We start from the raw sequence: 22344 nt of genomic DNA, 5'->3' as shown, positions 1-22344 counted from the left end.
TGTCTATCACTGTAACCATTTTGACGAAATGTAACTTCAAGATGGGACAGCTCAGCTGGCAAAGTCTCAGCGTCAGAAACGATATGTGCCCTGTGTACCAAGGTACGAAGTACCCCTTCACGCTGAGCCGAATGGTGACAGCTATTAGCTTGTAAGTACAAGTCGGTGTGAGTACGTTTCCTGTAGACTGCACGTCCTAATGATCCATCATCCTTCCTCCTAACCAACACGTCGAGAAAGGGAAGGCAACCATCCTTTTCCACCTCCATCGTAAAACGAATGTTCGGGTGGATCGAGTTCAGATGTCCTAGAAAGACATTCAAATTCTCCCTACCGTGAGGCCAAACAACGAAGGTATCTATAGAAATAGGCGGGTTTTAAAGGCGCCGACTCCAATGCACGTTCCTCGAAGTCTTCCATAAACAAATTTGCGATCACAAGAGACAACGGACTACCCATCGCAACTCCATCTGTCTGCTCGTAATACTGGTCATTAAATAAAAAATAAGTGGATGTCAACACATGCCTAAAGAGATTAGTTAAATCAGCACCAAATGCCCCCATCTGTTGACTCAGGGATCGAGACGAGGCTGCACGATCCGTTACAGCCATGCTGATAAGATGCCTGCCATCTCGACTGCTACTGATACGAGGCCGTTGGGATCCAGCACGGCGTTCCGTATTATCCTCCTGAACCCACCGATTCCATAATCTGCTAACAGTCATTGGATCTCGACCAACGCGAGCAGCAATGTCGCGATACGATAAACCGCAATCCCGATAGGCTACAATGCGACCTTTATCAAAGTGGGAAACGTGATGGTACGCATTTCTCCTCCTTACGAGGCATCACAACATCGTTTCACCAGCCAACACCGGTCAACTGCTGTTTGTTTATGAGAAATCGGTTGGAAACTTTCCTCATGTCAGCACGTTGTAGGTGTCTCCACCGGCGCCAACGTTGTGTGAATGCTCTGAAAAGCTAATCATTTGCGTATCACAGCGTCTTCTTCCCGTCATCTTCGTGGTGTAGTAATTTTAATGGCCAGTAGTGTAAGAACAAACTAATTGCTGAGTGTCGACTGGGCGTACAGGGATAGTAAAAATAGACAATGTACTAAGTTTAGTCGTCTCGCAACACGTAAACCGCAAGAAGCCCCTTCTGGACGATCCGCTGTGAATCTCACGGAGGAGTCGTTTGACGAAGTGACTATGTCAGTGCTTGCGAAAGATTTAAACTTTAATGGATTTCATCAGTTTTATTGAGGAGGCTATTAGACCTCTTCCTGTGGATTCAGCAGTCGAAGTTCGTCTGGAATCGGTGTCGTACCTTGGCGAAATGTGCGCCGCAACGGAGTAAAATCCCTCCAGAGGAAAGAGCTGCTCTCGCAACCTCCGTGAAGCTATTGGTACGGTCGTACTCCCTGCTGATAAGGGTAACGCTATCGTCCTTCTGACAAGGGAAGACTACAACGAGAATATATGTAGTCAACTAAGAGATTCTATGTACCGCAAAATCGATAAGGACCCAACGAGCCGTATATCCAGAAAAACGGATACTCTTTGGACGATAGTTCCTTACCTGAACAAGTTATCAAGAGGCTGAGAGCACACTATGCTGTTCCACTAAGACTGTATGGGCTGCCTAAGATTCACAAGGATGTCGTTCTACTACCATTGATAGTGAGTTATATTGTTGCTTCTACTTTATTCTGACTGCAAAACATCTGGCCTCCTTACTCAAGCCATATGTGGGTAAGTGCTGCCACCATATACGTAATTCCAAGGATTTTATCAGTCGTCTGAAGACTGTTAAGCTGAACAGCCCGGGTTTACTAGTTAGCTTCGATGTGGTCTCACTTTTTACCAAGTTGCCTTTATTTGACTCGCTACATCTTATTGGTAACTTCTTCAGTGATGATTTGACAGCTTTGTTCGAACATTCTCTCTCCTCAACTTATTTTTGATTGAATAACGAATTTTTTGACCAAACTGACAGTGCCGCCACGGGGAGTCCCTTGTCCCCTGTGGTGGCTAATGTTTTTATAGAAGACTTTGAGGAGAAGACTCTTGAGTCTGCCGTCTTAAAGCCTGCAGTTTTCTGGCGTTTCGTAGATGATACTTTCGTTGTATAGCCTCATGACAGACAAGGAACGGAAGAATTCCTTCGTCATTTAAACTCTTTACATGAGAACATCAAGTTTACTATGGACATTGAGAAATATGGGACTTTAGCGTTTCTAGACATGTTAGCACGCCGTAAGAATGATGGGTCTGTCGCACATTCGGTGTCTAGAAAACCCACACATACATATATATATATCTTCAGGCGTCCAACTGCCATCAGCCCGCACAAACCGCCGGTGTTGTTAGTACTTTAATTCATCGGGCGCATGTAATATCGGGTGCTGACAGCCTTCACAAAGAATTAGTGCATCTGGAGAAGGTTTTTAAAGAGAATGGCTACACGTCGCATCAAATAAGGAAGGCTATGCGCAATTATAACAAGAAGCAACGGTCTGAGGAGACTGATGACGTCTGTAAATCAACTGCGTTCCTTCCATATGCCGGGAGCGTGTCTTCTAAAATAGGCAGATTGCTTAGGAAGAATAATATTAATGTCATCTTCCGTCCACCAGCAAAGAGCAGGGCCTTAGTCTGATACGTTAGACGATTTACAATTGAGGAAGGCGGGTGTTTATGCCCTGTGAGTGTTGGTCTGCATGTATAGGTCAGATGACGCTAACGGTCCATGAAAGACACACCCGTCTGCGGCAACCTTTAAAATCAGCAGTGTCAGAACATTGCATTTCCATGGGCCATTCAATACAATATAATAATACCAAAATTTTAGCACCGGTTTCCTGCTTCTGGGACTTTGTAATTAAAGAATCCGTGGAAATACGTCTTTCTGATAATTTAATGAATCACGATAAAGGCTTCCAGCTGGATAAAAGTTATGCGGTCACAACGGAATCGACATGCTCAGTCGATATTCAGCGATTAGTTTGTCCTTACGTCACCACCGAGGGCAGCCCATAGACCGCCAGTACGAGGAATTCGCTATAAATACCATGATTGTATCAGGCCTCTTCAGTACTTTGTCTGCTCACCTGAGGATGGCCGGACGTCTCTGGGCCGATACATCGTGGCAGAATGTTGATGGGATCCGGCTGCAAACCCGAAAATTAGTGGAAGAAGAAATAGGCCGGGAAAATTTTGGAAGCCACAGAGATACCAAGAAGCATACAACTAATTACATCTACACTTATATCTAGAATACTGGTTAGGTGTGTGGAACCCATATCAAAGAGGACAAACAGGTGATGTTGAACGTGACTTGTATAAATATACAAAGAAGGGCAGCACGAAAAATCAGAGGCTTTATGGATCCACGGGAGAGCTTTACGGAGTATGGATGTACATGTAGATGTACTACTTATTTTGTGTTTAATACATGTTATAAAATTCTAGGTTTCAGCTTGCTACAGGCTAACATCCCAGAAATTCATGATTTTTTTAGTGTATTGTCATCAGTTATGTATAAATTCTTAATAATTTAAGTCTCCTTTACTTATTGAGTCAGTTTATTTGTGATTTTGTAACTTTCACAATTTTTTCTTAACTGCCATGATTTTTTATTTTGATAAATTTCGTAACACTGTTTCTTAGTTATCTTTCATATTATGATAAATTTCATCATCGATTCTTAATACCTCTCATAGTGAAGTTTTAGTGAAAATAACACATTTCTCTTCAATATTCTTGATTTGTTGAAAGTAACTTATAATTTATTCCTCACCACTTACTTAGACATAGACATTTCACTGACATCATTGTATTTTCCTTGAAGCCTGCTTAATATTTTAGAGGATTTCTGATGAAAGATGAAATTTAGCTTTTACAATAAAGTTTCTTAAACATGTTCTGGTTGCTGTGTCAACCAAGATAATCATTTTCCTGCATAAATTAGAGCTTTTAGAACATATTATCAAATATTCTGAAAACCAAAATTACTTTACTTCAAAACAACAAAGTCTTCCTGCTAACAGCCGGCCGGTGTGGCCGAGCGGTTCTAGGCGCTTCAGTGTGGAACCGCGCGACCGCTACCGTCGCAGGTTCGAATCCTGCTTCGGGCATGGATGTGTGTGTTGTCTGTAGGTTAGTTAGGTTTAAGTAGTTCTAAGTTCTAGGGGACTGATGACCTCAGCTGTTAAGTCCCATAGTGCTCAGAGCCATTTGAACCATTTTTTCTTCCTGCTAACATTATCTAATAGCAAGGGAAAAGAATTTAACAGAGCCATCACCATCATCGCAAACAACTTCTGTATATGTGTTGTTCAGTAAAAGGATTCGTACATACTTCTCCATACTTTGCGATCTTGAGATATGCGGACGTCTGTTCATCCTGTTCGCTTCTATTATCTATTCATCTCCCTTTAGGTAATCGTCTCGTTCTTTTCTTATCTCTTCAAGTTCAGTAAAGATCTTCCGTCGTCCATCAACTAACAATTCGAATAAATATGCGTTTCCCAGTTCCATTTCATAATCATTACAAAATGCGTAGGTCTCTTTTTCTCAAGGGTGGTCAGCACAAGCCAGTAAACCCCTCCCCTCCGATTGTTAGAGAACTGAACTTGTATGTGCAAAACAGCCTCATAAGCCTTGTTGCTTTATAAATTAGTTAAGGAGTTAAATATTTGACGTTAAGCACGTATGCGAGACGAAGTTTAGATGCGGTTCGAAATAATGTTTAAAGTTTGTTGGAAGCCGCTAAGTGTTGTCATTATTAGCCACTAGATGTGGGTAGTCTGGGTAATTTGAGCTCCGTTTCATGCATCTCAGTATTTACGAGTCACATCGCCTGAACTATGTGACGTACGATGATTAATTTTGCAGTGGTATATGTGGCCACTACTTGCAAAATGTTTCGCGAAGAGAGATAATTGTGAGGACGTAATAAATTGAAACGTCATGCCTGATATGACAGTTTTACAGCAGGAACAGCGAAAAAGTAGTAAGCGATGAGTTCTTTTCCTTTCCAGATTTTGTGATTGTACGAGCGAGAGAAAGATCCGTAAAGATGTGAAATCACTTGTAAATTTTATTGCATGTTGCTAACTTCTCTCGTTCCCAAATAATGGGTGGATATAGAGTAGGTATTTGCTCGCTGTCTCAAGACAAATACATAATTTCTAGTTGTAATACTTGTATTACTATGTTAAACCTTTAACACGGATGGTACCTCTTAATGTGTGGATTATAACAGTATTTTAAAGTTTGAAATTCGGCCAATAATTATATGAAACACTGAAAATCAAATTTTTGTCATACATCCAACCTCCAAGCAGTGACCTCAGCCCCTGTTATTTGATGCATTATGAGAGATTAGCTTTATCAGTACATACATCCCAAATAAACAAACTAAATAGACAGGACATTTGACTCCTTTACAACAAATTGTTAATAGTTTACCACATGTTTTCAGACGAGTGGGTAAAACCACTGCTACGTATTCCTCACAACGAGTTAGAAAAAATACGACCAGCATTAGTAGCTCTCAACGAAAGAACTGCAGCTAGGAAGAAAGTGTACGGCAAAAGGCTAGGACGTGAGAGTACCTTCCATGTAGACCAGGAAGTACTCTTACGTATATGCTCTAAATCATGAATGGTAGTTATTGTATTCTTGACCGTACGTCATAATCAACATTCCATACCTGGGATGTTACGTCTTGGCGTGTGGTAATATCGGGAAAATATATGGATTGTACCCGCACAAAGACTTGGAAAAAATTATGTGCTTGCCGCGCGGGATCAGCCGAGCGGTCTCAGGCGCTGCAGTCATGGACTGTGCGGCTGGTCCCGGCGGAGGTTCGAGTCCTCCCTCGGGCATGGGTGTGTATGTTTGTTCTTAGGATAATTTAGGTTAAGTAGTGTGTAAGCTTAGGAACTGATGACCTTAGCAGTTAAGTCCCATAAGATTTCACACACATTTTGAACAATTATATGCTAGTATTAACCGCCGATGAGAGACAGAACTCAAAGGCCAAGCAAAGTGGTTAATATAACAAGAGATAGAGGATATAAAAACTGCTCAGATTTAAATATTAGCAGTAAGCTTGAAGATAACAAAAAATAGGAAGAGAAGGAAAGGAGAAGTACGTAGACAATATGCACACAGTGAAAGAACTACCTACATTTACTAACTACACGATGTGATTAGCTACAAAAGAACTGTTCTACACGAAATGGGAACTACACTATGTTACAAGCTAATTAAATCTACACTATATACAAATATTTGCAAAAACTTTATAGACAATGAATGTAACAAAAGGTACCCTGGCAAGATGCTGCTTGGACAGAGAAAGAGCGTCAATGACCACTATGAACAAGACAGCACGTTTAATATCACGTAAGACAAGTGATTTAATTTGCAGAATAACATCATCAGAAGGTAAGTTTAGTCATGAAGAATACAGTATGTTGGGTAATAGAAGCTTACAAAATGAAGAACAACGCGAGAACTCATAATTACAAATTTTAATGGAATAACTATAATTTTAGTGGTGGTGGGCTCTGTGGGACATGATGGTAATATTTCATGAATATGAGAAGTAACACATCATGAGCTCCTCTGCTAAAAGATGTTTGAATCGTGCATATTACGCTGCTTAACTTATGGGTGGTTAAGCATTCAGTCTTTTTATTAAGGGATAAAAGGGTTTAAGGAAATGATGCAAATGATTTTCTTTTAGGAAAGTAGGTATAATTACGGTGGTAAGTACGAGGAGGACCCCACTGACAAGAAATATAACGAAGTACGTGTGAATACTCATAGAAGTGTACTCTGCTGTAACAACAATGGTAATGAGATAGTGATAAACGGACGACGCAAGAAATGACACTCGCAGTGGGTCACGAAAGCATTGAATTGTAAATCACTTGCTAACGTTCATCAGAGTAGAAAATAAATTCTAACAAAGAACCTTGTCTCCCCTCACACGGACTCTATCATTTGCATATTTATATAATGCACTGTGGTACAATAAACACCTATGAACGTCAAAGGAATAACATGAGATACATTCTTGTCTTGCACTGTTTGTTACATTACACGAGTTCAGTTGTATACTGTTATCATACAAAAATATCAGCTTAGTAGGAGAGTCAAACACACATAATTTACGAAAATGAATTAGAGATTTGCTTCAAGAAAATGTGCCAAATAAGCAATGGCGTAACTCTGTAAATATCTATTGTAGTAAGGATAATTAAGGTAAACCTGATTCAGGACAAATATTCACTTGTACAATAATAAACAAATAAGAATTAACATTTGTGCCTATAAGAATGGAACAGTCAAACTGAGACAGCACAAATCATATCCTTTGTAAATAGAAACAACGAAACTATGACAATGCAGGAGGACACAGTGCCAATTTCTTATGGAACTTGTCCATGTAAATATGTACATAATACATCGTAGACTACCTTTAAGATTATGTTACACTTTATTACTTTTTTCCTTTGTCTTTGTACAAAATATTATTTTCTTAGTAGCGTAATCAGTCTATTGAAATGTACAGTCTGACACATCCAACTATCGCAACTTCTAAGCAGATGCTGTAGAAATCCTTTCTTAGATGCTGCTGAATGTAGTTATAGGCGCAGATATGATGGAATTCTGATGACAGTCGTGATATATAGTGGGGAATTGACAGAATAAGATATGTGCTTTCGCCTGAAATAGGAACGAACCACGAATTACCTTAAGTAAACTTTCGCATTTCCTTCTGTCCTTAAAACAATGTAATATAAAGAAAACAGGTTCGTGGAAAGCCCTGCCCTTCATTAAAAATGTTGGTTTCAAAATATTTAGGTTCAAAGTGTATACAGTAATAGGGGGGCTATCCACAAAGTACATTACGTTTTGGAATTAAAAATAAATAAAGTATTGGAAATTTTTTTAATTATATACAGATGAAAGCCACACTTAAATACTAATTTTCTACATAGTTGCCATTTAAATTAAGGCACTTATCGTAGCGATGGACGAGCTTGGAAATTCCTTCGTCGTAAAATTCGGCCGCCTGCGCCTTCAACCACGTGGCGACTGTCTTTTGGGACAGAAAAGGTGTGATTTTTGTGGATTTCCTAGAAAGAGGCACTACAATAAACTCTCAAAGGTATTGCCAAACTCTGCACAACCTCAGAAGAGCAATACAAAATAAGCGCAGGGGGAGATCTTGCTGATTCGCGACAACGCCCGGGCCCACACGGCAAATGCCACTCGTGAAGTTCTCGAATCTTTTAAGTGGGAGTTGTTTCCTCATCCGCCGTACAGTCCCGACCTGGCACCGAGCGACTTCCACTTATTCCCAGCAATGAAGAAGTGGTTGGCTATGCAGCGTTTTGGTGACGACGCGCAGCTTCAAGAAGAGGTAACCACGTTGTTGAAGGCGCAGGCGGCCGAATTTTACGACGAAGGAATTTCCAAGCTCGTCCATCGCTACAATAAGTGCCTTAATTTAAATGGCAACTATGTAGAAAAGTAGTATTTAAGTGTGGCTTTCATCTGTATGTAATAAAAAAAAATTCCAATACTTTATTTATTTTTAATTCCAAAACGTAATGTACTTTGTGGATAGTCCTCGTATTATAGTAATGTGTATTTTAGAGTAAACATGTACCGAAATTGTATTGTAATGGATTTGTATGTGAAAGTGGTGTAAACGTGCACAGAAAATGTGGAACGATTTTTATGCCTCCAGAAGAAATTGGGACAATAAATTGAAATTGTGACATGACTCTGAAGTGTTTTACTTCTTCGTATTAAAAATGTGTTAAACGGTTCAAATTACGGAGCGTAGACTTCAGTGATACGATCCGCAAGGTGTGTACGACGAAGTGTACCCTGTACACTACAACAGTTGGGAAGGGGCGAAAACTGCCGATAATCGTGTGGCGAACCTACCATATGAAGATTTAGCGTGTATGTACCAGTTCTGGCGTCTTCTTCGGGTCGTTCGGCGCAGATGACCCGTCGTATCACTTGGGAGAAATCGTTATTGTACACCAGACCACTACGGACAAACAGTGGGACGACGCAAGGTGCGCGCTTACTCCTGTCAGCCGGCGCGACGGAAACACTGCAGTTCTGGCGGTTGGACCCACACAATATGGCTTCACAGAAACGAATATAACAATACGGCTCAGCTGCCGACAGTGTACCCCCATTGCGGACTAAAAGTGACAAAGCCTTCCGTAAATGAAGAATGGACACTAAATTCGTATGATAGACTAACAAGGGAACCTCCCCATCGCACCCCCTTCAGATTTAGTTATAAGTTGGCACAGTGGATAGGCCTTGAAAAACTGAACACAGATCAATTGAGAAAACAGGAAGAAGTTGTGTGGAACTATGAAAAAAATAAGCAAAATATACAAAGGGAAGATAGGCAACATTAAGGACGATGAGAACGCCGGAGCGTCGTGGTCTCGTGGTAACGTGAGCAGCTGCGGAACGAAAGGTCCTTGGTTCAAATCTTCGATCGAGTGAAAAGTTTAGCTTTTTCAGATTATGTGACAAACTCTTATGTTTTCATCACTTTTTTGGGAGTGATTATCACATCCACAAGAAAACCTAAATCGGGCAAGGTAGAAGAATCTGTTTACCCATTCGCCAGCTGTACAAGTTAGGTGGGTCGACAACATATTCCTGTCATGTGACGCACATGCCGTCATCAGTGTCGTATAGAATATATCAGATGTGTTTTCCTGTGGAGGAATCAGTTGACCTATGACCTTGCGATCAAATGTTTTCTGTTCCCATTGGAGAGGCACGTCCTTTCGTCTACTAATCGCACGGTTTTGCGATGCGGTCGCAAAACACAGACACTAAACTTATTACAGTGAACAGAGATGTCAATGAACGAACGGACAGATAATAACTATGCAAAATAAAGAAAGTAAAATTTTCAGTCGAGGGAAGATTTGAACAACGGACCTCTTGTTCAACAGCTGCTCACGCTACCACAAGACCACGGCGCTCCTAACCTCACTTTCTCCATTATGTTGCTTATGTGACCCATGGACTACTCAGTTTGCATATTTTGCTTATTTTTTCACAGTTCCACACAACTTCTTCCTGTTTTCTCACTTGATCTGTGTTCAGTTTATCAAGGCCTATCCACTGCGCCAACTTATAACTCAATCTGAGGGGGTTGCGATGGGGAGGTTCCCTTGTAAGTAAGAATACCCATTAGTAAATACACTGAACAGCCAAAGAAATTGACACACCTGCCTAATATAGTGTAAGGCCCCTGTGAGCGCGAAAAAATACCGCAACACTCGATTAATGTCTGAAGTAGACGCTGGAGGGAAGTGACACCATGATTCCTGCAGTGCTGTCCATAAATCCGTAAAAGAACGAGGGGGTGGAGATCTCTTCTGAACAGTGCGTTGCAAGACATCCCAGATATGCTCAATAATGTTCACGCCTGGAGAGTTTAGTGGCCAGCGGAAGTGCTTAAACTCAGAAGAGCGTTCCTGGAGCCACCCTGCAGCAGTTTTGGACGTACTGGTTGTTTAATTGTTCTGCTGGAATTGCCCACGTTCGTCGGAATGCACAATCGACATGAATGGGTGCAGGTGAACAGACAGGATGCTTACATATAGGCCACCTGTCAGAGTCGTATCTACACATATCAGGGGTCCCATATTACTCCCACAGCACACGCCCTGCACACTATTACAGAGCCTCCACCAGCTTGAACAGTCCGCCGCTGACATGCAGGGTCCATGGATTCGTGAGGTTGTCTCCATCTCCGTACACGGCCATCGTCTCGATAAAATTTGAAAAGAGACTCGTCCGACCAGGCAACATGTTTCCAGTCATCAACAGTCATCAACATCAACAGGAAACCACCGTGGTCAGAATTTCAAAAACACATTGTGCGGTGTCCCATAAGATAAAAGTGAAATATGTCGGAATATGGCCGATAAAATGTTCAGAAGCCAATAAACAGAGTAATACACTAAAAGCCGAGAACATACTCAAACAAAATTTAAAATATATGAAAAACAACATAATGATGTACAAGATGTTAAATACACGGGAGATGCTCCTAAAACACAGGAAACCCTAGTAGACAGTTGTCCTTGTCATTTTTTTTCTTAAAAAAGGCCCCGCGCGCCGTTCTATACAACACATTATCTCGAGAATAGCCAAGAAGTATTCAACAACAAACAGCCGGCTTAGTCTCACGAGAAGTACGTATATCTGCATAAATAGGCAGCAGTTTTTGCTGCGCGATGCACTTACCTAGGCATGACCCTGTTTTATTGTGCGTGGATGGCGCCGCATATCTAACAAGGTAATCTGGTGTCTATTTATACAGATATGTGTACTCTTTGTGAGGGTAAGCCGGTTGTTTGCTGTTGAATACTTCTCGGCTGTTGTTCTCGAGGTGATGTGTTGTATAGGACATCGCGTGAGGCCTTTTTTTCCTTTTTTACATATATTTTAAATTTTATTTTATTTGAGAACGTTTTCGGCTCTTAGTGCATTACACTGTTTACTGGCTTCTGAACATTTTATCGAAAATATTCCGTTATTTTTCCCTCTCATCTGATGGAACATCGCACAATGTTTTTTTCAAATTCTGACCGCGGCGGCTTCCTACTACATTATTTCCTGAGTTAGTATATTTTCAAATCTTAACGGACTTTCGGGCCCTCTGTACATTACTTCGCTATCATGACTTATGTCAGCGATGGCTCTTCAGATTAATATCTGGAACCAGTTCTACACCATTTACAGTGCTCCATCGTGACCAGTGCTCTGTTGTAATAGGGTGTCTACAGTTCTGGACGGTGAGCTTATATAAAAATGGATCTGAACGCTATGGGACTCAACATCTGAGGTCATCAGTCACCTAGAACTGAGAACTACTTAAACCTAACCTAAGGATATCACACACATCCATGCCTGAGGCAGGATTCGAACCTGCGACCGTAGCGGTCGCGCGGTTCCAGACTGAAGTGCCTAGAACCGCTCGGGCGCAGGGGCCGGCGATGAGCTTATATACGGAGAGCTCACTTACTACAATCGATGTGCGTGAGAGGCAAGTGCTCTGCTTCGAGTCTCGGCCCAGCACGCAGTTCTAACCTGCCAAAAAGTTGTGTGGGGACTTGCTGGTTGGGACGCAGAGACGGCGCAGCGGGCAGGTCACGACCAGAGCGCGGCGTGCAGCGGCGTGCGTCCAGCAGAGCTCGTGGGGCGTGAAGGCTCGCGGCCTTGGCGCTCGCGAAATTCCCCGCAGGAGTCTCATCGCCGCTCGCCATCGCCATCGGCAGTCGCCCCACGTGCTGCCCCGGCAGATGCGACTATATAAGAGAGGACGGCGCCCATCCCACGTACAGTCCGACCCCTCTGCACGAGCGGCTCTTCCAGTCTCGAGATGAGGACTCTGGTGAGTACTGGTCTCTGCACTGATCGCTCTCCACCCGTCTCCAGTAACTGGAAATGCTGATTCTCGCAGTACTTGCATCAACAGTTGTACGCTGTTTTGACGTCTCAGTTAATTTGCGACTGGTCATCAACCAGCCAACTCTTGGATTTGCTTCACCTCAACCACACTTTATTTTCTTTCTCTTTTCAGGTGCCTATCTTTTCTTTTTGTCACCGTCATGTCCTCTTGCCCAACTGCTTCCCTTTTTTCCGTTTTAAATGCTCATATGTATTCCTACTGGTTTTGCTGCCTGTATGCGTCTCTATCTGTTTTGTCGTAATATGTCTGCATCGATATGTATATTCCAAACGCCATTTTATGGTGTGTGGGGGAGGGTACTTTGTGTTCTACTGTCATTTCCTCCCCTTTCTTTTCCAATCGTGAATGGTGCGGGGTAAGAATGATTGCTGATAAGCTTTCGTATGAGCTCAAACCTCTCTATCTCCATAGTCTTTTCGAGAGATATATCTAGGAGGAAGCGTTATATTTGCTGATGCTTCTAGGAACGTACGATCTCGGAATTTAAAAGGAAGAGTCTTTTGAGGAGATCCACGAATCGATCCAATTCTGCACTTGCTCTTATGACCGGAAGATCTGGTCCGCCCGGTCATGCACCACTGATATAAACGAACGTACGTATAATGAAAGCCGTTGTTCTTGTTCGGATCTTCACGATTTCTTCTATCAGTCTTCCTTGGTAATAGCTCAGACTGATGCACTTTTTAAAATATTATTATTACTGAGTCCACGACTTTTGCGTCCGCCGCTTTCTCTCGAATTTCAAGGCTTTATTGTGAAATACTTACGAAATCCTTACAATTCAAAAGCCATTACTTTCTCCCATCGTTCGGGCGGCATACTAATTCTACGGCGGAAAATTAGGGATGTTTTGAGGAGATCCACGAATCGATCCAATTTTGAACTTGTTCTTATGACCGGAAGAGCTAGTCAGCCCGGTCGTGCACCACTGATTGAAAACGGTGGTAGTTAGAGGGAGCAATCTCTGCAGAATATGGCGGGGGTGGTAGAACTTCCCATTGAAATGTTTACAAGTATGTTTTGATAGGTTTTTGCACCATAGGGCGAGCACTGTCATGCTGAAAAATCACCTTTTCATATCTGTTGCTGTTTGTAGCTTTCAGTGATCAGCTCAAACGCAACAACTGCTTTCGCTAATGATCTCCGTTTGTGTCCGTCGGTTTCAGTAGCTTCGAATACCTTATCTCTTCTACCTCCGTGCCAGTCTTCCACATCAAAATCAAGTTTCTTGAAGCACTGATACCATTCTCTGTACGTTCTTTCACTAATATGTGGCTCACCACAGGTCTTACCCAGAATTTTATGAGCCTCAGCCGCAGATTTATCAATGTTAAAGCAGTCTCTGGACTGAAGACCACAACAACAAAGCAGAAAATTAAAACTTACCGCGAATCACGAGAATTTGGCTCTTAAGTTGACTTACTCCATCGAGAATAATTTTATAATGCAATCATAAATTAGCTAATATTCTGATGGCGTTATGTTTACAAACGCCTACGCTAATTGTATGACACTTGCGACGTACCATCTGCATTAGCACTTGCCACTATTGTCATCTATTGCAATCGGCGAAAGCAAAGTTGTAGACCTGATATTATTGTTATTATACTTTTAAGGCGTTTTTAAAACATTCTGTTCTGAATGGCAGTAAACTATTCCAATCCTTTCTTCATTTGAATCTGGTTCATTTGTTCATCTGGTTCTATACTTATGCTGGTTAAGATATGTTCATCTTCCTCCAAGCACGTTATAACCAGTTTCAATGTCTGGCACATCACTGTAAGTTTGCAATTTGCAGAAACTCCTGAACAAGAGTTTTAGCAGCGAAGGGATTTCTAATACGAAATTTTCAGTTTGGCCATTTGAATCTCTTTCTTTGCTTTTTATTTATAACTGTGAATATAAGGAGCTCTTTTCTTCGTTTTCTCCCATTTTTAATGCAGTCAGGATTCCGTTCCAAGTCATTAATTAAAAGCATATAGTAGCTGCGTTAAACTGGTATATTGGATACATCTTGATCCAGGGTGCATTGCGTGAATATGTTATAACGCTTCTCATTATTACTTAAATTCCCTCTAAGTCAGGCTTCTCCTTAATAGAGTAATCTTGCAATGACAGACTTACGGGCATGGATGTGTGTGTGATGTCCTTAGGTTAGTTAGGTTTAAGTAGTTCTAAGTCTAGGGGACTGATGACTTCAGACGTTAAGTTCCATAGTGCTTAGAGTCCTTTGAGCCATTTTTGACAGACTTAGCGTTCAGTTTGTGTGTCGACTATACGTCCTGAGGATTCTTCCAATGAGTCTCAGACTGGCATCTGCCTAAACTGCGATCGGTTTTAAATGGTCGTCGCTCCTTAAATCGCTCCGTACTCTTACTCTCAGGTTTCTAATTGATGTGACTGCATGCAGTGACTGTTCGGCAATTGTGTGATCATACAACAGAGTGTCTTCCTGCCTGTTTGTGTGCGATGCGTTACGTTTATGATGAGGGTCAACTTCCAATTCCTGCACCAAAGGTCTATCCCCTGGAAGTCCTTCTATGTTTCGCTACAGTTTCCTAGCGTTGCGATTCTCTGTATACCGCAGCATCATTAGCAGAAAACATCATGCAGTTGTCGGCGTCATCTAATTAGTAATTTATATACTGTATATTGCGAACATTAATGTTTCTACAGCAATCTATTGGGACACGGGCGAAGTTACTTTGACGTTTCAAGATTGCTCTTCGTTAAGAATGAGATGTTGTGTTCTAATTCTAGGATATTTTTAACGTAATCACAAGACTTGTGTGACATTCCATACGTTTGTATTTTGTCCATTAGGTAACAGTATATCCCTTTCTCTCCCAGTAATTCCCTTCACGCAGCTCTCATTTCTCGGAGAGAAATCCTCGGTGTTTGATCTGTTTTGCGTAAAAGTCCATATCTCACTGCCATAAATCAAACCTGTCAATACCCACTTCCCTTTCCACAGACGTTGGATGCTCTGTATAGTAAACTAATTAATTTTGCAACTGCAAGACTATTTTTGAACTTACGTTTATATCTGCCGCTCAAAAAATGGTTCAAATGGCTCTGAGCACTATGCGACTTAACTTCTAAGGTCATCAGTCGCCTTGAACTTAGAACTAATTAAAGCTAACTAGCTTAAGGACATCACACACATCCATGCCCGAGGCAGAATTCGAACCTGCGACCGTAGCGGTCGCTCGGTTCCAAACTGTAGCGCCTAGAATCGCACGGCCTCTCCGACCGGCTCTGCCGCTCAGTCAGCCGATGTTTCCAGTTGTTCTTAATAAAAAGACATCACCATCAATTGACTTTATGACTTCATCTACTATATACTCCGCAAACCACTACAGTTTTATACTCATCCATAGGCTCAACGCAAACGCAGCACTTCACTGTATAACCACACTCTAAAATACTTCACTGCCAAGTTGGTGAAAGTCAATGTCACACTGGTTCCCTTCATATCTTACCAAGAACGCATTGCGGAATTCACCTATGCTCAAGCACAACACTACGTATGGAATACAGACGTTAATGCTACATTTTTTTCAGTTAAAAAGTATTTGATCTTGCACGAAATTGAGTATAGTGATGGACTGGACTTTAATGATATAGTCAATTCACGGTATATTGTCACTGTAAGTTAGAAATTGAGTAAGAAGTCCTTTTTATCACAGAACAATGAAGTGGTGTATTGTGTGTGGTCAGATGACTCGGAACAGTCTTGACGCTGTTAATGTCTACTTGCACTAACCATGCGTCGTTTCGTCTCGAGTTCTGTAGAAGAAGAAGGAAAAGGAAAACATGGTCCAGGCAGAGAACGCAGAACGCCTAGCATATGTGGCGTTTGTAGTCGAGGAATATCCGATTACATTAAAACGGACATTGTTGTTACTTTTAGACGTGTACCAAGAAACTACTACTTAATTTTAGAACCAACCGACCTTACACCAATAAAATTACTAGCATTAACACTTTGGCTGTAATAATGGAGAGTAAGATTTCACTTCTTGAGAATGCGTATACGTAGTACACTGTTGCAGTTGGAGCCTAAAACTCGACAGAAAGCCAGTGCGAATGCATCTCACCCACAAATCAACCCAAATAACGCCAATAATCGACCAAACCTCGAAGCCGAACACGCACACTGCATCCTTCGCCCGCCCTCCACATATCTGAAATCTGTATCCACTTCACTGTCAGTACAGTCCATTTCACCCGTATTTGCTCTCTCAAAAAATTTAACGCTTATATATCCTTGAACGTCATACATCACATCTTACTTAATTGCCTCATCCATTTATCCTCGCCAACGAGAATCCTCTGTCGTCCTCACCAAATTTCCGTCCTACCACAGACGTATTGAACTCTTGCATATTTGCTAGTCATCTTAAACATAAAACCGTCAGTTACAATGTTGCTTTTTCAATTTGTAATCTTGCGACATTGTCGCAGCTGCACACTTATGCATCCTTCGCCTACCTAACTTTCATTACCTTTCTATAGCACCGCATCTCAAACGTTACGATGAGCTTCTTCCATACGCACTCCAGTTTCTCCTTAATCACATCGTCAAAGGCCTCCGCCTCGCAGAGGCATTCAGTGTTCTCTTTCCACCTATCCGCTCTCCTCTGCAAATAACAGTGGAGTTCCTGTTGCACTCGTAATGTTCATGCATCTGCTTTCAGTTTCACTGAAGACTGTTTTGACTTTCTGTATGGTGATTTACTCCCTCCGACGACCATTTCTTTTTCGACTTCTTCACGTCTTTTCTGCTGCCGTTTCTTCTTGGCTTCCTGTTTTTGCTAAGTGACTTATATTACGGTATTTCTAAATTTCCCCGAAAAGTTTGTACTGCCTTCTTTCATCGATCAGCTGAAGTACCGCTTCTGTTACACATGATTTCTTCGCAGTTACTTCTTTGTACCTATGTTTTTCTTTCCAACTTCTGTAATTGACCTTTTGTAGAGAGTCCATTCCTCTTCAACTGTACTGCCTACTGAGCTATTCCTTATTGCTGCATTTATAACCTGAGAGAACTTCAGGGTATCTCGTTACTCCTTCCGTTACTCCTTCCGTATCTCATTTCCTTGCGCATCTCTGTCTGGCTATATTTAATCCAACTGAAATCTTTCCGTATTATCCGGTCTTTTCCAAATACACCTCCTCCTCTTGTGATTCTTGAACAGAGTATTTACAATTACTACCTGAAATTTATTACAGAACTCAAAAGTCTTTCTCCTCTCTTATTCCTTTTCCCCAGCCCATATTCTGCTGTAACCTTTTCTTCTACACCTTCCTCTACAACTGCATTCCAGTACTCCATGACTACCAGATTTTCATCTCCCTGTACGTACTGTATTACCCTTTCAATCAACCTTTCGATCAACTGAAACACTTCTTTCCTTGCCCAAGGTTTTGACGCTGTTACCTTTCTTGTACCTGTCTTAGAGTCTCCACCTTTTGCAACTGCCATTTTTATATACTTCCATTCCTCTTCAGCTGACCTGCTTACTGACCTGCTTACTGTGGTATTTATTATCGCTGTAACTGTAGCCTCAGTGCTTAAAACGAATCTCATAATTCCCCACTACTTTAGTATTATACACCTTTGCACACTGATTCTTCGGGACGAGTCTCTGAAACTTCAGCCTACTCTTCATCATTCCTAAATTACGACTCGAGTCTACATCTGTTCGTCGGTTCCAAAATCTGATTCCAGAATCTCTGTTTCACCACGATATAATCCATCTGGAATCTTCCTCTATCTCCAGTCCTGTATCAAGTATACTTCCTCATCTTGGATTTTTGAACAATGTATTCGCTGTTACTACCTGAAATTTATTGCGTAACTCAATTAATCTTTCTCCTGTCGCATTCCTGATACCAAACCCATACTCTCCCTTAACACATTTTTCAATTCCTTCCCCTACTACCGAGTTCCAGTCCCCAGTTATTGTTGGATTTTCGTCTATTCTGCCGAATTACCCGTTCAATATCCTCAGCTACCTACTCTGACTCTTCATCTGTTTGCGATGTCGGCATATATATTTTATCTATTGTTGTAGCAATCTTATCACTGAGCAGTTCAAAGTAACTCGCTCTCCGACCTACCTTCCTATTCAGAACAAATCGTACTTCTGTTATACTGTTTTCTGCTTCCTCCTAAGTGCGCAAAATAATACTGAGTTGAAAGGCAGAGAAATTTACGCTCAAACTGAGGCTTGCTGACATTAATTATCCACTTAGACTGTTAGCGACTGGGAGAGGAAAGGGAGCAAAACACAGTACAAGAAATAGTCACCACAATATACAGAAATATGGCTTGCTGAGTAGGATTCCTTTCCTTTTCTTATCTCCAAGTTTCCTGTTATCCATACTCCTCTTTCTCCTCCTCATTTCGCGTGTACCTTAATCAGACCTTCTGCATTTCTTACTTCTCCTTGAACCACAACACAGTGTATCACCCTTTATCTTCCTGCGTATCCTCTTTCATATCTAGGAACTTCCTAGATAAAAAATTACTTCCTTATGTCAACGTATCGTCTCATCAACCAGAACAACTCATCTGAGATTAACTTTTCTTTCGCATCATCAGACTTCTGGCTTGTTTGATACGGCTCGTCACGACTACCTCTTATGTACCAGCCTTTTCATGTGAGGGCACACCTCATCGTGGATCGTTCATTGGATATATTTCTCCCTACAATTTTTGCTCGGTACGCCTCATTATTCTACCATGGGAGTTATTCGTTCATATCTTTATGCCTGTACTGTCATTTTGCCCCTTTTTGTACTAAGTGTTTTCCACATGGTCATTTCCTCGCCATTTCCGTAGAGGACCTCCTCATTTCGTAACTGTCTACTTAACTGTCAGCGTTCTTCAGTGACACCTCAAGCGCTTCGATTCTCTTAATCTCCGATTTTTCCACAGCAGATGATTCATTGCGGGTTCCAAACGTACATTCACAGAAATTTCTTCCTTAGGTAAGGCTTATGTAAGATGCTAGTAGACTCATTTTGGAGGAGACTGCTCTTTATTCCTAATCTATTCAGCTTCTTATCCTCCCCTTGCGTCGTCCGTCTTTACTTGCAAGATAGCAGATTTCCTTTACTTTCTCCATTATGTTTCATCCAATTTTCATCAGTTTTCTGCTACTACTATAACTCTTTTTCGCTTGCACTAGTATAGTAATGTCATTACGGAGTTATGGAAATAACATGCATACTTCTGTGGACAGTGTCCTTATCATTATAGTCCCTTTGGGTGTACAGCTACCTCATCTTATGAAATTCGGTATAGGAGATATATTTTCCGTGAGAGAATTCAGTGACTGTATTGCTATTTAAAATTTTTTACATATCGTTTTATTTGCGTCGCAGTTGCACGTTTTTTACAACAGTATGACTAGTTTAGATATCTCTGGATTGTCTTTAGTTCTATATAGTTATGTCAGCTACCTGTCGCGTCTGTATCCGAACTGTTCTGATGTTTAATTCCGATACAGACACGATGGGTTGCTGATGTGAGTAAATCAGACTGAAGATGAGACAGGAAGATCGAAAGTAGTCAGGCTGTTATAGAAAAAAAAGAGCAATTCCGACTGAAAAATAAACGACATATGACTTCTGTAAATCCTACAAAGTACTTAAAGTGCAAAAAGGATTCAGATATCGTGGATATCCATTCATCCCAAATTTTAATCGTCTTTCTTTTATTTTCTTCTCTCGATATTCGATTTATAAATTCAACAGCAGAGGAGAAGGGGACTGCGCCGTTTGAATTACGCCGTGTAATACGCTCAAGTTGATAATTTATATTCTGTTGCTACTTGTTGTTGATGGCGGAGAGTGTGGGGCAGACGCCAGTAGTGGAGCAGGAGTCTGACATTGCCGTGGTGTTGCAGACGCTGTTGGTGCTGGTGGCGGCGCTGGTGGGCGTGGCGCTGTGCGTCCCGCTGCCGCTGCCGCTGCCCGGCCCCATGCCGGCCGCCCCCGCCGCCCCCGCCGCCCCCCGCGAGTCACTGCGCGCCAGCGAGCAGTTCTACTACCCGTACGCCTACTCGTACTACCCGTACGGGTACTACCTGCTGGGCTGAGGCGGCGGCGCCCCCCACCCGCCACTGCTCACCGACTCCTGCGACGGACTCTTCAAGGACCCGGCTCTCGCTTTCTGTACTTGTCAATTAGCCTTGTAGCGCATAATAAACAGACACTCCTGGCCAAAGCGCGTCTCTTATTTCACGAAATAACTGCCAATTAACACACCTACGCCTGTTTGTGCGCTTCTGTGATTCTAGTAGGAGAAATATATTCTACCTCAGTAAATTTTCCGACGTGCGCACTGACCATGTTACAGAAGTTAAAATATTTTCTTAGTCCATTTTTAAAAGATGGCATTCAATTTTTTCATGCTGCAGTCTTTTCCTGAAAAGAGAAAAAGTCACTGCGGAAAATTAAGGTTCCTCAAAATGTGTAAACAGTGACCAAGTTACAACATATATGGATGTGGTGTCTGTTCTTTCGGACATGTCCGAAAGGCGTGGGAGGTGTGTGCGAGATAGTCCCTGCAGTCGCACTCTCCTCTGTGCCCTCGGTGGCTCAGATGGATAGAGCGTCTGCTATGTAAGCAAGAGATCCCGGGTTTGAGTCCCGGTCTGGGCACACATTTTTCACGTGTCCCCGTTGATATATATCAACGCCCGTCATAGCTGAAGGTATTAACATACAATTCTATAGATACAACATGGTCACGTACATAGGAACAAATACTCGATTAAAATTTAGAAATGTTGCAGGGGAGAAAATACTATCAATTCTGTATTTAATAGTCTGTATGTTATATTATTACTTTCAAACACGCAAATCATCAGTAAGTGATATCAAGGAGAAGTATTATCGAAACCCATTTACAAGTTATATGTCTTTCAAAATAGAAGGTATTGGAAAATAATACAAATTTCCATTTACAGGATAAGTTATCTTGTTAAGAGGGTAAAGAAAGTTAGTTCATTTGCAAGTATCACATGTTTCATGGTAAAACGTCTTCTTTTTGAAGATACAAGAAGGTGTACGACTGATGAACTATGGCTTAATTCTCCACATGTTGTGTTAAAAGTTATAAAAATATATAGCATTTTACACACCATAAAACTCTGTGACTGAAGAATTAACAACATATTCCAAACAGCTTTCATGTATTATGCAGCACTTACATTTGAAGAGGTGAAATATTTACAAATGTTGCGCAAAACACAACGCCATGCCTACCTACATCAAGAACTGTAGCAAATAGCGTACACTGCATATGGCAGTCTCTAGTGTGCATTCCTTCATATGAGTCTAAAATCAGTCGCTGCACAGAAGTACTAACCACGAAACAGAAAATGGTTCAAATGGCTCTAAGCACTATGGAACTTAACATCTGAGGTCATCAGTCCCCTAGACTTAGAACTACTTAAACCCAAGGACATCACACACAGCCATGCCCGAGGCAAGGTTAGAACCTGCGACCGTAGCAGCAGCGCGGTTCCAGACTGAACCGCCTAGAACCGCTCGGCCACAGCGGCCGGCTAACCACGAAACATGGGTGTTCCTATGCACAGTATCCTACTGGTAGTGTAACACATTCTCCCCTAATTTTCTTTCTGCAAACGCGGTGCATAAGAAACCTTCTCCCTAAATCTCAACGAGCGACATGGCGCTGCGAGAAACACACTGAACTTAACGTTCGGGACGACGTGGTCTCAGATCCCAGCCGGTCCACCCACACTTTG

At 41.8% G+C, this 22344-nt stretch overlaps 1 long non-coding RNA gene across 1 annotated transcript; it reads left to right on the top strand.

The window, feature by feature from the left end:
* The first annotated feature begins 12369 nt into the window (after positions 1 to 12369).
* Positions 12370 to 20795, top strand: LOC124605133. Its single transcript, XR_006978604.1, has 2 exons — positions 12370 to 12478; positions 20476 to 20795. It is a non-coding gene; the product is annotated as an uncharacterized LOC124605133 (long non-coding RNA).
* The last annotated feature ends 1549 nt before the right edge of the window (positions 20796 to 22344 follow it).

This window comes from Schistocerca americana, chromosome 3 (genome assembly GCF_021461395.2).
Source record: "Schistocerca americana isolate TAMUIC-IGC-003095 chromosome 3, iqSchAmer2.1, whole genome shotgun sequence".
NCBI lineage: Eukaryota > Metazoa > Arthropoda > Insecta > Orthoptera > Acrididae > Schistocerca > Schistocerca americana.
The sequence above is the reverse complement of the archived record's forward strand: the minus strand, read 5'-3'. Positions and strand labels throughout refer to the sequence as shown.